At 38.2% G+C, this 16,247-nt stretch overlaps 1 pseudogene; it reads right to left on the bottom strand.

Moving 5' to 3' along the window:
* Nucleotides 1-2,477: 2,477 nt before the first annotated feature.
* LOC109246787 (forkhead box protein K2-like) overlaps nucleotides 2,478-16,247 on the bottom strand; it is a 48,902-nt pseudogene continuing 35,132 nt past the window's right edge.

The raw sequence follows: 16,247 nt of genomic DNA, 5'->3' as shown, positions 1-16,247 counted from the left end.
GATTTGAATGTCTCTCTGGGATGGATACTTGTTTAAAAATATTCATGTGTTTGTATAGGTGGAATTGAGAGAGCTCTTTCAGAATCTAGCAACCAACCCATTTCCTTGTTATTCTTTCAAAACTGCAGTGTGAGATTTAAAATTTTTATATGATCTCTCCTGTAAAGCAGAACCTTTAAAATTATATCACGTTTGATTTTTTGCAATAAATTGCAAACACTAGAGGCGCCTAGGTGGCTCAGTCAGTTGAGCGTCTGATTTCAGCTCAGGTCATGATCTCGCAGTTCATGGGTTCAAGCCCCGTGTCAGGCTCTGTGCTGACAGCCCGGAGCCTGGAGCCTGCTTCAGATTCTCTGTCTCCCTCTCTCCCTGCCCCTCCCCTGATCATGCTCTGTCTCTCAAAAATAAATAAACATTGAAAAAAAATTTTTTTTAAATTGCAAACACCAGATTAATCAGAGCTTTCATGTTTTATGTAGGCTTTTTAAAAAATGTGGGCAATTTTCTAATGATATTATTTAGATTTTGATAAGCCTTCCACATTTCAGCTCATGCATATTTATTCAAGCATTAAAAATATATAAAGAGTGAAAGCAGCCTTAAGCCATTTTCTTTAGTGTCTTAACTCATACAGAGTCCCAGGGTGATGGCTGGAATCCTGACACCAAGAGACATGTGTGGCAGAGGGGACGTGACCTGGGTTTTTAGAGTCAGAGAGACCTTAGGGCTGAAATCTTTGATTTCCTCTCTGTGTGAACTTGGAAGGTGATGGTGTTCCTTTGAAGATGCAGTTCTCCATCTACAGAGCGGGTACAACCCTTCACGCTTGTGTGGGATCCAATGTTATACATGAGATGCCTGTTTTGTCTCCTCTCATTATGTGCTTTAAAAGTTTGCATAAATATGTAGAACAAAAGGATGAAAAAACTCTAAACCTAAATGCTTGACGGTTCTACAGTTTTATATATTATACTATACATGAAAGGGTATTCTTGTTTGTTTTGTTTTTAATGTAAGTTCTTGCAAATTAATATACCATTCTTTTTTATTGAGGTGTAATCAACATACAACATTATAGAAGTCTCATGTGTACTACATAATGATTCGATAGTTGTATATTTTGTAAAATGATCACCACTGTAAGTCTAGTTAACATCCATCACCACATGTAGCTACAGACTTTTTTTTTTTTTTAATGTTTATTTATTTTTGAGACAGAGAGAGACAGAGCATGAATGGGGGAGGGTCAGAGAGAGGGAGACACAGAATCTGAAACAGGCTCCAGGCTCTGAGCTGTCAGCACAGAGCCCGACGCGGGGCTCGAACTCATGGACAGTGAGATCATGACCTGAGCCGCAGTCGGCTGCTTAACCGACTGAGCCACCCAGGCGCCCCAGACTTTTTTCTTTTGATGAGAACTTTAAGATGTAAACTCTCTTAGCAATTTTCAAATATGCAATATAGTATTATTAACTATAATCTTCATTCTGTACGTTCCATCTCCATGACTTAAGTATTTTATAACTGGAAATTTGAACATTTTGACCCCCTTCACCCATTTTGCCCAACTCTACCTTTGGCAACCACCAATCTGCTCTCTAAGACATCATTATTTCTAAGTTTGAATAGTATGTCACATTTTATTATGCTAAGTCTCTAGAAAAAAATTGTATACATGTTGGGCTTAATATATAAGGTATATAAAACGTGTTAGGGAGAGCATGTGAATGAATATGAATATAAGAGACTGGCTTTAATTACATTACAATAAGTTATTAATTAATTCAAAAAAATTTCTTTTGAAAATCTGTGTATCAGGTATTGCCCTAAGTATGGTAGATAAAATGGTGAATAATATACGCAATATTTATTCTCATGAAACCTGCATTTCACAAACAGGAACTTGTAAGGTTATCGGGAAAACTACAACTAGAAATTGCAAAATCCTGAAATTGATAAAATATGATCAGTTAAATTTTATTCTGAAGAAATAACTCAGTTCACTTCTTGGAGAAAGACAGTGTAAAGTTAAGTAAGGCAGAGTTAACGTAGAACTGATTAAGTCCTGCATTACTGCATACCTGTTAGCATGGTCTTAGGCTATGCTGATCATTCATTTCAGAAAATGATACCTACTAAGCACTGGGTGGTGCTAAGCAAGGGTAAGAAAAGTAAAATACACTAATCTTCTCTAGAGGATCTTATAGTCTGGTATAGGGTTAAGATAATTACTAAAGACAGTATATGATATGTGATATATCCCATAGAAGAGGGATAAACAAACTAATAATAAAACAACAGAGCAGGAGTTTCAAAGAAGGGAGAGATTCAATTTGCTGTAACTGAGAATGACTTGCTGGAGAGGAGAGGCAAATGCGAGAGATCTTGAAGGATGGGTAGGGGTTATTCATGGAGAGATGGTGGTAGAATTCCAGGGTCCAGTTAGAGAACAGAAAGAGCTTTACCAAGGTCTTCAATTAGCTGGAGAGCATATATTTAAAATGTTCCATGTTCCGATCAATTTGACTGCCCACTTTAATCACCAAAATATTCGGGACCTCACATCTTAAAAGGAAAGTGGACGAAATAGAATCTATTCCAAGGATGATGAGGGAGTCTGAAATGCCATTTGAGGAAGGGTTGGCAGAGTTGTAAACTTACCCTGAAAGAAGAAGCCTAGGGGACACAATGGGAACAGAATTTAAATATGCAGAGGAGTGTCTCATGGAACTGGGCAGAACTAGAGTCAAAAGGTGGAGGGAATTTACAGCTGTCAAGTCTTAACTGTCTGTGGAGATGTTTCAATAAATCTGGATGATCTTTGGCTAGAACAATTGTTCCTCACTGGCTTGCAGGTGAATTAGATGAAGCCCAAGGCCCTTCCGACATCAATTTCCTGTTCTGACATCAATAATCCTATTTGCAATTGTGATTTTATTACTTAAAAATATATTTGGAGTTACTTGCAGAAAGATGAACATAGTCATGCCATATTTAAGTGCAGAGAAAATCTTTTTGAGTGGGTACCATTTCGTTTGCTTTCCAGCACAGTCACCCTCTGTGTACCTGCTGCTTCTGAATCAGTGTGGGCTGGTGATGGTGACCCCATTTCAGCTCCACAGGTGATGCACATGATCCAGACTTAAGACAGTCAGACTATCCAATTGCCCTGGCTACCATGATTGCCGCAGGGGGGAGAACATGATCCATTCAGGCCAAACCTATTTAACGAGTTTCAGTAGTATTTCTGGGAAAGGTCATCTATCTTTCATGCTGAATATAATGCTGAGAATATATAGAGCATGGAGCTGCCATCATTATCTACCGTATGAAGCCCACGACAGAAGCCACACACGGGAGGTCAGAACCAAGTGATGGAAACTCCGTCCCGGTGATATCATTTGAATCTTCAAATTCATCTTAAAGCCAAACAGAGTTAACTCTGGACTTTTCAGGTTATGTAAATTAAGAGATTTCATTTTTGTAAACCTGTTGCAACACCCGGTGCTCTCACTTGCAACTCTGGGGTCCTGACTAATGCAGAGCTAGTGGTGCGACACTTTAAATATGGATAAATAAAGCTTAGCGTATCTACTTGATAGTTTGAGGGTAGTCACTAAAAGTTATTCTTAGGAAGACTGTGTAACCACATGGAAAGAGACAGGATACAAAGTGCAGTCAATCCTCATAGCTGGTGGATTTCTTATTTACAAGTATGCCTACTTCCTAAAACTTATTTGTAGTCCCCAAATCAATACCTGCTGCTCTTTTGCAGTCACTCATGGCCACGTGCAGAGCGGAGAACAACTTGAGTCACCAAATGCACCCATTCCCAGATGAGGTTGAGCAAGATGATGCTCTCTCTTCTTGCTTCGGCCCTCCTGCTATAAACAAGTGTTCTTTTTGAGGTCTGTTAGTGACATGGATTCTGCGTTTTGGTGCTTTCTGTTGGTGGTTTTACCGTTTCGAATGGCCCCTAAGTGTGTCGCTGAAGTGCTGCCTCGTGTTCCTAAGCACACGAAGGCTGTGATATACCTTATGGAGAAAATAAATATGTTAGATGAACTTGGTTCAGGTATGAGTTACAGTGCTCTTGGCTGTGAGCCCAGCGTTAATGAATCAACAATATATATTAAATAAGGTATCTTTAAACAGACACACACATAAAACATGGTTATGTATGACTGGTTGATGAAAGTGTTGCGATGGAGGCTCATAGGAACCTAACCTTATATTTCCCCTAGGACTATGGTTTAGTATTTGCTAGTTTGGTGTTTGCTACAACTTAATAGAGCATAATTACCGCAATAATTGGATATATGTAAAAAGTACACTCAAAAGGAAAAAGATTGGGAAAAAAGATGAATTGAAATAACAGCGGTTGTTGTTAGAGTGATGGGAATGTAAATTGTTTTAATCTTTTCCCTAATTTTCAAATGTTTAAAAATAAGATAACAGCACTATGGTGCTATTGTACATTTAAAAAATACCACCGAAATCAAGAAAACCAACAAAACAACCCAAAAATCACGTCAGGCATTCTATTCAGAGCCAGTTTAAAGCCATATATTAAAATTAGTTCATTAATTTAAGATCCCACTTGATTTAAACATATAACCCCCCCCCCCCCAACAACACACACATAATAAAATCTTTGGTATAACTCACTTTGATTTTCCACTTAAATCACCTAATTTGGCTCTTAATGATTTTTTTTCTCCCAAATCAAATTATATCTAAGAATTGTGTCAAAGCTCTAAATGTATAGATTGTAATAATCAAGAGCATTGGAGCATTGGAAAGGATGATGGGATTTATTTCATCTAACTTCCCATTCAATATAAATGTTCTGTTTATACCATCCCCAAAGGAGAAGTGTACAATTTTTAAAATGTTTTTATAAAAAAAATATACTGCCAAATAATTTTTTTGGTCAGTTATAACTGTTAGGAGTATTTCTTGTATTTATCCATATTCCCATCATAATCTATCCTTCTCAACTACAGAAGGTAAATCAATTCCTTTTTATACAATACAGCTCTTTAAATCTTGTAAGAGAGCCATAATGTTACTCCTATGGCTTTTTCCCCCCCTGGGTTAAATATCCCCAGGAACTGTCTTTTTTCCTAAGAGTATTTCTCTAAATCCTTTGTTGTCCTGCTCACTCCCCTCTCCTTGATCTCCAGCTTATTAATGCCCTCTTTCTTTCTTTCTTTCTTTCTTTCTTTCTTTCTTTCTTTCTTTCTTTTTTGTTTTTATTTATTTTGAGAGAGGGATAGAGAGCAAGTGGGGGAGGGACAGAGAGGGAGACAGAATTCCAAGCAGGCTCTGCGCTGTCAGCACAGAGCCCCACTGAGGGCTTGATCTCGCCAACTGTGAGATCATGACCTGAGCCAAAATCAAAAGAGTCGGACACTCAATCAACTGAGCCACCCAGGTGCCCCATGCCTTTCTTGACTTGATGAAATCAGGACTGAGGAAAACGCAGGATTTGCATACCACCACCACCACTGCACTGGGCAATTTTCAACAGAGGAAATCCAAAGTGGTACTGAGAGAGTACAGCTTCTGGAATGAGTACACTCCCTCACAAAGTGACCACTGCAAAGGGATAACACTCCTTGTGATGGGTAACAATATATCTACTAAGGTAAGAATCAATTTGTGGGCACATTTCGCATTTCTTGTATTTTAAGTATTTCATCTCTCTATTCGCTAGTTCTTTCTCTGGTTTTCACCAATCATAAGTTCAAACAAATTATTTCATTTTGATCCCACTCAACCTTTTTATGTTTAGGTTCTGCTCTGTCCACTTTTATGGAAGTTACAGATTTCTTTAACGATGGTGTTTACATAAGCTGTAATTAAAACTTTTTCAAATTCTTAGAAGTACTTTTGCCACAGTACATACTAAAAATTTTTTGTTCTGGGTTTTTTACCCTTTGTTTTCATACCATATTTTTATTTCACACACATAGTGCCAATGTTTTCATCTGTTCAAACTGGCGATGATATAATGCACTTTTTAATTCTTCTGAATAATAAAATTCTCACTGAATTTAATTCTCACTGAATAATAAAAACAATCAATTATAGGGTACTGGATGATACAGAGGAGTATGCAGAGATTTTTGTTGTTGTTAATTATGCTCTAAAAAAACTTTGTGCATTCAGCTAGTCCTGGTGGTAAAATTATATATTTTAGTTTTTTCTTACAAATGATCTTATTGTTGAATAAAACATCTGTCTTAATACATGTATAAAACTGAGTTATATATTTTATCAAAATCATAACAATTGTGGATTTAGGAATAGAAGGATGAACATTGCTTTACATTTTTATTTCTATACACTTTTCAACTCAATCATTTCTTAGATCACTTTAATAAAAGTGTATAATTTTACCTATCAAAATTCATTGAAAAATATCTCTCAACTTCTTTTTTCTTGTATGCCTTATATACCTAACATAGGTATAAAGTAACCCTATCTTTTATGTAAATATTAATTTACCTATCTGCTCCATTCATTTCCATGACAATTTATATTCCATAATTCCACATACATTTCTTAGTAAAGAACAGATTATGACAGAGTAAATAGGGTGGGGAATGTATAGCTTGACATCTAGAAGGGAAATTTGACTCATCTGATTTCCATGTTGTGGAAAATATTTGGTCTGTCTCCCAGTGTCTCTGGTTCTTTTTCCAGGCACAAGAGGTTGGGGCATAAAAGTGGAAAGGGATTGTATTTCCATGGCCCCTTGAGGTTCAGTGTGATCTTGTGACTTCTTTTGCCAACAAAATGTGAGTAGAGGTGCCATGTGATGTTTTGGGACTGAAGTACTTCATTACCCATATGAGAGTGCCCAGTGCACTCCTTTCCTGCTTTGTCACTGGGTGCTATGAGTCTGCAAACTGGTCCCCCATACATCGAGAGCAAGGAGAGATGATGAAAGAGGAAGACCACTCCAGATTGGTAGGTGGAAGCTTGTTTTTTGTTTTTTGGTTTTTTTTTTTAACTTTCTTTTGAGAAGGAGAGAAAGAGACTGTGCCTGCGAAGGCAAGTTGTGGAGAGGCAGAGAGAGGGAGAGAAAGAATCCTGGGCAAGCTCCTCATTGTCAGTGTAGGGCCACATGCGTGGGCTTGAATCCAGGAACCATGAGATCATGACCTGAGCTGAAGTGGGTCGCTTAACTGACTAAGCCACCCAGGTGCCCTGGTGGCAGTTTTAATAAGCAAGGGAACTTGCTTGGGAGTCTTGTCTTCTGCCACTGCTGCAAGACGAGCAGATTTCTGCACCTGCTGGCCAGAATCTTAGAAGTTTAGTCAGAGCCTTAACTGGATTCAGTTGGGTTTACTACCCACGTGCTCTCAATAACACATTACTCTCTTGAGGCTGTGTTTTTGGAAACAGCTCCCTCTGTGGGAAAGGTGGGCAGAACGCACACTCCAAGGACAGGGGAGGGAAAGAGGTGGTTCTGACTGCCTTGACCAGCTCGTGGGTTAACCGGTGGCCACATCCTCTTGATGACCTCCCTCAACAATGAGATGAAAGCCGTCAGCAAAGCTGAGACCATGCCTTCAGGAAAAACAGCGGAGGACTTTGGGTAACACTTTTGTTGTGTTAAACCCTTGATATTTTAGTATTTTATGTTACCACAACATAAGCTAGCCAATCCTGACTGATACACGTGGACGCCATTTTTGTTTTTAATTTGTACCTTAACTGGCAGTCACTCGAATTTCTCCCATACATACGTTTGACTGGTTTTTGATAATCAATTGTCTCTTTTTCGAAGAAGTGTGAAGCTTGTGAGACATCTGGCTTTTCACTTGTACCTTCTCCAGTGAAATGCACTAGACATAGTGTCCAGCTACAATGCTTCTTAATCTGTTTTTGCTGGCTCTAACAAGAAAAATTTTTTTAAGCAATAGGGAGGACATTTTCTCATTTATTTGATTTTACAGAGGAACACAATACGCTATAGCAATAGTGAGTGGGATGCCAACCAGATAGCAGAAAAGAACTTTGGAACTGCTGAAAAATTGCACACCATTAGGAAACAGCATGCTTGTCTAGCTTTGATAAGAATGAGTGAGGATTTGACATTCCCTCTTTTTCTAGAAATCATTGTTCTTGAATAAATAAGATGAGTGAAGAAGTACTAGTTTTGATGTGCAGACTTCCTTAAAATTCTCTTTCCTTGGGCGCTTATTTTATTCCATTATAATCTTTGTACTAAAGTGGCCTCTGGAACTAAGAATTCAAGATACTTTATGGAGGAGGAGGGGGACATGGTGGTTCATTTAACTTGAATTCTTATGAGCTATTTGGAAATCTTAGTTTGGCATTCCCCAGGCAAGGAAAGGATAATTTCTGATGGAGAATAGGGACATTTGAACATTCTGCAGGAAAAAAAAAAAAGTCCATTTATAAAATACATTTAATCCATTTATAAAATGCATTCATCCAAAGCACATTCATTTAGGGTCTAAATGAGGCTTGAATTGACCCAGCAAAGAATGCACAGGAGTCGCAGCACCAGGTCTCAAATGCAGAGTGCTGGGCAGTGTTTGAATCTGCGGGTGGTGTCATTATGCATTGTAATCAGCATGATGGCACCTGCTCATTAGGAATTCATCGCGTGCTCATGTGGCTATAATGCGCTTCCATTTGTATTCAGAAACGATTTAGCATTGGAGACTTAAAAGTCATTTGATCAATCTTGTGTGGAGCTCTTGTTTTTACTCCAGGCAAATTAATGTGAAGATCATTGTAACATATTAAACAGATTTAATTGTTCATTGATCAAGCAGTAACTGAAATGCACAGACTTTAAGATGTAATATTTCCTCAAATTTTGAAGGTGTAAAAAATGCAATTTTCCTAGTTAGACTGAGTGACAAAGACAGAGGAAGATGAATATTGACATATATGGAAAACTTATTAACTCCTTTTTTTTTTTGACATGAGGTTACTTTGCTTTAGGAATACAGAGGGTATATTATATATGTATCATTCGGTAATAAAATCATAGTTTCTCATACAGTAAGTCAAGCAATGGTTTATTTGCAGATTAGTGTTTTGCTTTCTTTTAATGAATTTTTAATGATTCTAAAAGGTGCTGCAAGATGTTGAACTTGGGAATTTCATATCTGTTCCCGTCTTTGCCAAGCTGTAGGAAGCCATCAAAACTGGAGAATAGACATCCTCAAAGGAATAGTTAAAACATAGGAAATTAGAAGCACCTGGGTGGCTCAGTCGGTTAAGTGCCCGACTCTTGGTTTTGGCTGAGGTCATCATGGTCTCACGGTTCTTGACTTCAAGCCCTATATTGGGCTGCATGCTGATAGTGTAGAGCCTGCTTGGGATCCTCTCTCTTCCTCTCTCTTTCCCTGCTCGTGCTCTCTCTCTCTCTCAAAATAAATAAATAAACTAAAAAAAAAAAAAAAAACCACATAGGAAATAATGATGGGAACTGGGCTTTTGTGAAATTTACCATGTTGTGGAATAGAAAAAGCACTATTTTCAGAAAAGAGGCTGAAGGACAGGAAAAGAAGAGAAATCCCTCCTCTCTCAAACTTACTACATTCAAGTGTTGCCACGTAGAATTTTTCTTTTTTTTTTTAATTTTTTTAAAATGTTTATTTTTTTAGAGAAAGAGGGGAGGGGTGAGCAGGGGATGCAGAGGGGCAGAGGCAGAGAGAGAGGGAGACACAGAACTCGAAGTGGGCTCCAGGCTCCACACTGTCAGCACAGAGCCTGATGTGGGGCTTGAACTCACGAACTGTGAGATCATGACCTGAGCAAAAGTTGGAAGCTTAACGCACTGAGCCACCCAGGCGTCCCTGGAATTTTTCTAAACTGTCTTGTTTTATGAATAAGAATATGGTCATTATCGATAGATTCTATTTCATCTTAGAATTTTAATAATTCCAAAATTCAGAGGTTTTCTCAGATTAAGGAAAGCCTCTCAAATCTTTCTTCTTGCTGGTATTTATAATCTTAGATTTTTATATTTTGTGCAAGAATTCAGAGAAAGTGAGAATATGAATCAAAGGCAGTTTTATACAAACACAGGCCAGGCAACATATCATGTGAGGAGCGAGGGCTGGCAATATTTCTGACTGTGATATTGGAACAAACATCTAAAAATCACCTGTGGAATTGCATCCCTTTGGAAGAGGTCATTATGATGACCTAGTACAATCCCCTCATTTTACAGGTGAGGAAACTGGAACCTAGTTATCAGATTAAAAAGTATCTTTACTGTCAAGATTGCACAGAAAGAAAAGTGAACAACCTAACAATTCGAAAATTTGATAGATAGTATAACTCTAAATACTCCGGTGGAACTATTTTAAGGTCCTGTAATTATTTTAGGTTTTCTTATTCTTACTTTACATGTTTACCCTAAAAGAAACTAGAGTCCGGAGTGAATGTTAAAGATTGAAACAAGCATGCAGCTTTATTCACTCATTTAGTTATTAAAAATTGTCTTCTGAGAACAAATAGAAGGCTAGGTACTGCTCTAGATGCTGGAGAGATAGCGGTGCTTATGTAAACAAAAAGTTCAGCCCTCATAGGGGAAGCCAGACAATAAATAATAAACATTATATATAAGTTGGAAGACAGAAAGTGAGTGTGCTATGGGAAATAATAGAGAAGAGTGAGGGGGATTGGAAGCACGGGGTGGGAGTTAGTGTGAAAGCAGGTTGCAACCTTAGATATGGTGGTCAAGGTGGAACTTAGGGAAGATGACGTATAAACAAATGTCTGAAGGCAGGGAAGGAGTTAGCCACGTGGAAATCTGGTGGAAGAGCATTCCAGGCAGAGGGAACAGCTAGCACAAATTTCTAAGGTGAGATTGTACTCAGTTAATTAGAGACATAGCAAAGAAATCAGTGTGGGGTGGAGTAAAAAAAATGGGGAGCAGATGAGGAGGGGGTCAGACCATGTGGGGCCATATAGAGAATTTGGTTCACTGTGAATGAAATAGATTTGCCTGGAAGGCATGATCTGGTATGATTTTTTTAAATGTGCATTTATTTTAGAGTGAGAGAGAGACAGAGAAAGCAAGCATGCGTGAGTGGGGGAGGGGCAAAGAGCGAGGGAGACCCAGAATCTGAAGAGGTTCCAGGCTCTGAGCTGTCAGCACAGAGCCTGACATAGGGCTCAAATTCATGAACCGCAAGATCATGACCTGAGCTGAAGTCAGAGGCTCACCTGACTGAGCCACCCAGGAACCTCTGGTATGATGTTTTTAAAAGATCATTTTGACTGTGTTGATAAGAACCTCATCTTTATTTATTTATTTATTTATTTATTTGTAGACAGTACCAGCAGGGGAGGGGCAGAGAGAGAGGGAGAGAGAATCCCAAGCAGGCTCCGTGCTATCAGTGCAGAGCCCAACTGGGAGCTTGATGTCACAACTGTGAGATCATGACCTGGGCCGAAATCAAGAGTTGGATGCTTGACTGACTGGGCCACCCAGGCACCCTGAGAATGGCCTCTTCTTGTGGAGCTTTATCTTCACATATAGGCTTCCTCGAAACCTATTTTCTTTGAGCTCTTTTATTTTGTTCCTCTGTCACCAATGCTTTCTCTTGATGAGAAAGACTCGGAGTCCTTCATGACTCTTCTCAATTCAAGGCTCCTTCTAGTCCCAGACCAGCAAAACATTTTCTGATCTGCTCTGAGGTGGACTCCACACCTATCTGACTTCCAGCTTTGCTCACCATGGCTGGGCCTCTCTAGTTTCTTTTCCCACACGGTACATTGTTTTCGACCATCTGAGGGCTGTAAGAATAGCTGCTATCTCTCTGAAATGCCCATACACGTACCTATGGCTTTGAGAAAATTAAAAACAAAATCCACCATGTTCTACTTTGCAGACTTTTTGTTGTTGCTCTCATTTACATCATTATAAAAGCTCATTTTTTTTTTTTTTCACTTCTGGAAGCCTGTGTTGATTTTAATAGGAAAATGGTTATTTCCACTGGAGTCTCCTCTGACAACACAAGCAAGTTCTATTCCAGTAGGTGGGTCTTTTCTAAAGATTTTTTTTTGTGAACCCATGAGAGATATCTCATGTATAACAAAGCAAAACTTCTTGAAAGTTCCCCTTTTCCAAAGTGTTACTGATTATAGCAGTTGCTGAGTACTCATCTCTGTATTTCCTCTTATCCCTCTTTTTCTTTGTCTCTGTCTTGTACTCTCATTCCCTGTGTCTCTTTCCAGGATCATAGTTTTTTCTCCTCTGGGTAGCGCTATGTAGGGTCTATGTAGAGAAACCTAGTCCTCTTTCATTTTCCGATTTGTACTCACCTCTACCTCTGTGCAGCAAAATGAAGCATCTTTCTCGGTATCTATTCTCCTTAGGACGTGGGAGGAGGATGGGAGTATAAATATTTATAATATGTTTTGTCCTGGTCCCATGATTTTTATTTTTCTAATTATAAAAGCAGCATATTTTCAATGTAGAACATTAGAAAATAGATACACACAAACAGCCCCTGGCAAAAAAAAAAAAAAAAAAAAGTATTCATAATCTTGTCACCCACAGAGAACTTCAAAACATTTTTTGTATCTTTCCAGAATTTATTTTTGTGTGTGTATTTTTTTAACAGAAACGGATTCTTTCTATGCCTGAATTTGTAATGTTATTTAATGTGATATATCATGACTGAATCCCTGTCAGTTAACAAACATTTCTTTATTAACAATGATTTAATGATTCAATAGTATTTCATTATGTGAATGTGCTTTTGTTTTTTGGTCATTACCAAATACATATTTATTTATTTATTTATTTTTTCAATATATGAAGTTTACTGTCAAATTGATTTCCATACAACACCCAGTGCTCATCCCAAAAGGTGCCCTACTCAATGCCCATCACCTACCCTTCCCTCCCTCCCACCCCCCATCAACCTTCAGTTTGTTCTTAGTTTTTGAGAGTCTCTTATGCTTTGGCTCTCTTCCACTCTAACCTCTTTTTTTTTTTCCTTCCCCTCGTCCATGGGTTTCTGTTAAGTTTCTCAGGATCCACATAAGAGTGAAACCATATGGTATCTGTCTTTCTCTGTATGGTTTATTTCACTTAGCATCACACTCTCCAGTTCCATCCACGTTGCTACAAAGGGCCATATTTCATTCTTTGTCATTGCCATGTAGTACTCCATTGTGTATATAAACCACAATTTCTTTATCCATTCATCAGTTGATGGACATTTAGGCTCTTTCCATAATTTGGCTATTGTTGAGAGTGCTGCTATAAACATTGGGGTACAAGTGCCCCTATGCATCAGTACTCCTGTATCCCTTGGGTAAATTCCTAGCAGTGCTATTGCTGGGTCATAGGGTAGGTCTATTTTTAATTTTCTGAGGAACCTCCACACTGCTTTCCAGAGCGGCTGCACCAATTTTCATTCCCACCAACAGTGCAAGAGGGTTCCCGTTTCTCCACATCCTCTCCAGCATCTATAGTCTCCTGATTTGTTCATTTTGGCCACTCTGACTGGCGTGAGGTGATATCTGAGTGTGGTTTTGATTTGTATTTCCCTGATGAGGAGCGACGTTGAGCATCTTTTCATGTGCCTGTTGGCCATCCGGATGTCTTCTTTAGAGAAGTGTCTATTCATGTTTTCTGCCCATTGCTTCACTGGGTTATTTGTTTTTCGGGTGTGGAGTTTGGTGAGCTCTTTATAGATTTTGGATACTAGCCCTTTGTCCGATATGTCATTTGCAAATATCTTTTCCCATTCCATTGGTTGCCTTTTAGTTTTGTTGGTTGTTTCCTTTGCTGTGCAGAAGCCTTTTATCTTCATAAGATCCCAGTAATTCATTTTTGCTTTTAATTCCCTTGCCTTTGGGGATGTGTCAAGTAAGAAATTGCTACGGCTGAGGTCAGAGAGGTCTTTTCCTGCTTTCTCCTCTAGGGTTTTGATGGTTTCCTGTCTCACATTCAGGTCCTTTATCCCTTTTGAGTTTATTTTTGTGAATGGTGTGAGAAAGTGGTCTAGTTTCAACCTTCTGCATGTTGCTGTCCAGTTCTCCCAGCACCATTTGTTAAAGAGACTGTCTTTTTTCCATTGGATGTTCTTTCCTGCTTTGTCAAAGATTAGTTGGCCATACGTTTGTGGGTCTAGTTCTGGGGTTTCTATTCTATTCCATTGGTCTATGTGTCTGGTTTTGTGCCAATACCATGCTGTCTTGATGATGATAGCTTTGTAGTAAAGGCTAAAGTCTGGGATTGTGATGCCTCCTGCTTTGGTCTTCTTCAAAATTACTTTGGCTATTCAGGGCCTTTTGTGGTTCCATATGAATTTTAGGATTGCTTGTTCTAGCTTCGAGAAGAATGCTGGTGCAATTTTGATCGGGATTGCATTGAATGTGTAGATAGCTTTGGGTAGTATTGATATTTTGACAATATTTATTCTTGCAATCCATGACCATGGAATGTTTTTCCATTTCTTTATATCTTCTTCAATTTCCTTCATAACCTTTCTATACTTTTCAGCATACAGATCTTTTACGTCTTTGGTTAGATTTATTCCTAGGTATTTTATGCTTCTTGGTGCAATTGTAAATGGGATCAGTTTCTTTGCCTTTCTGTTGCTTCATTATTAGTGTATAAGAATGCAACTGATTTCTGTACATTGATTTTGTATCCTGCAACTTTGCTGAATTCATGTATCAGTTCTAGCAGACTTTTGGTGGAGTCTATTGGATTTTCCACGTATAATATGTCATCTGCAAAAAGTGAAAGCTTGACATCATCTTTGCCAATTTTGATGCCTTTGATTTCCTTTTGTTGTCTGATTGCTGATGCTAGAACTTCCAAAACTATGTTAAACAACAGCAGTGAGAGTGGACATCCCTGTCGTGTTCCTGATCTCAGGGAAAAAGCTCTCAGTTTTTCCCCATTGAGGATGATGTTAGCTGTGGGCTTTTCATAAATGGCTTTTATGATCTTTAAGTATGTTTCTTCTATCCCGACTTTCTTCAGGGTTTTTATTAAGAAAGGTTGCTGAATTTTGTCAAATGCCTTTTCTGTATCGATTGACAGGATCATATGGTTCTTATCTTTTCTTTTATTAATGTGGTGTATCACGTTGATTGATTTGTGAATGTTGAACCGATACATAGATATTTAGATGGTAATGTTTCCCATATCTTTAATTTTTCTTTAGGGTGAATGTCTCGAGTTTGTATTTTAGGTTGAAAGATATGAATGTTTTTTTATGTTTGTGTGTGTGTTGCCACATTGTACTGAGAGTGATAATACAATTCTTCCATTCTCACCAGTACTCAATCAGGCCTCTTCCTCTACTGCCAAATACTCACCAGTACTGCATATTATTTTTTGAAAAAATCATTACAAGTAATAACAAATAATCTGTATATTATTGTTGTTTTACTTTTTATTGTTTTTATCATTCATTAATAGCAATAAATATGTGTCAACACCCTGCAGGTTTCAACTTGGACATCATTTTTTCTCCTGGAAAGAGTTTCTGGCTCCTCTAGTCCGGGCTGGCTCCTTCCCATATCTTCCCATAGAACTCAGTACTTTGAGTGCCATATTCTAATCTCTGATTTATTTCTCTTTCTGCTTCACTAGACTTTAAGATCCATTACTACAGCGATCCTGCTGTCTTGCTTATCACATGCCAGTGACAGGCACATCATAGCATCTAAAGAAGTCATTGTTGGTAAAATCCACAAATCATGAAGTCATGGTTTGTTTATTTTTTAAAAATAGGCTACATATCATATATATATATACATATGTATATGTATATATATATATATACATATGTATATGTATATATATATATATATATAATTTTTTTTTAGAGAGAGGGAGAGAGTATGTGCACAAGAAGGGAAGTGGGGCAGAGAGAGAGAGAGAGAGAGAGAGAGAGAGAGAATCTTAAGCAGGCTTCATTTTCAGCACGGAACCCAACTCAGAGCTCAAACCCATGACTCTGGGATCATGACCTGAGTCAAAATCAAGAGTTGGATGCTCAACTGACTGAGTCACCTGGACTCCCCATGTTTTACTTAACTATTTTAAAAGCAAACAAACCATGACCTTCTTTTTCTCCCCTAGTTCCCAGAGAATAGAAACAAACATGTATATATTTATTCTGGAATATGAATGGATGAATGGATGGATGGATGGGTAAAAGGAAGCTCTTTGCTGTATTGTCTGCTCTGTTTCTAGTCACTTGAAATCT

The sequence above is a fragment of the Panthera pardus genome, unplaced genomic scaffold (genome assembly GCF_024362965.1).
Source record: "Panthera pardus isolate Hobbes unplaced genomic scaffold, ASM2436296v1 HiC_scaffold_13, whole genome shotgun sequence".
Classification (NCBI taxonomy): domain Eukaryota; kingdom Metazoa; phylum Chordata; class Mammalia; order Carnivora; family Felidae; genus Panthera; species Panthera pardus.
The sequence above is the reverse complement of the archived record's forward strand: the minus strand, read 5'-3'. Positions and strand labels throughout refer to the sequence as shown.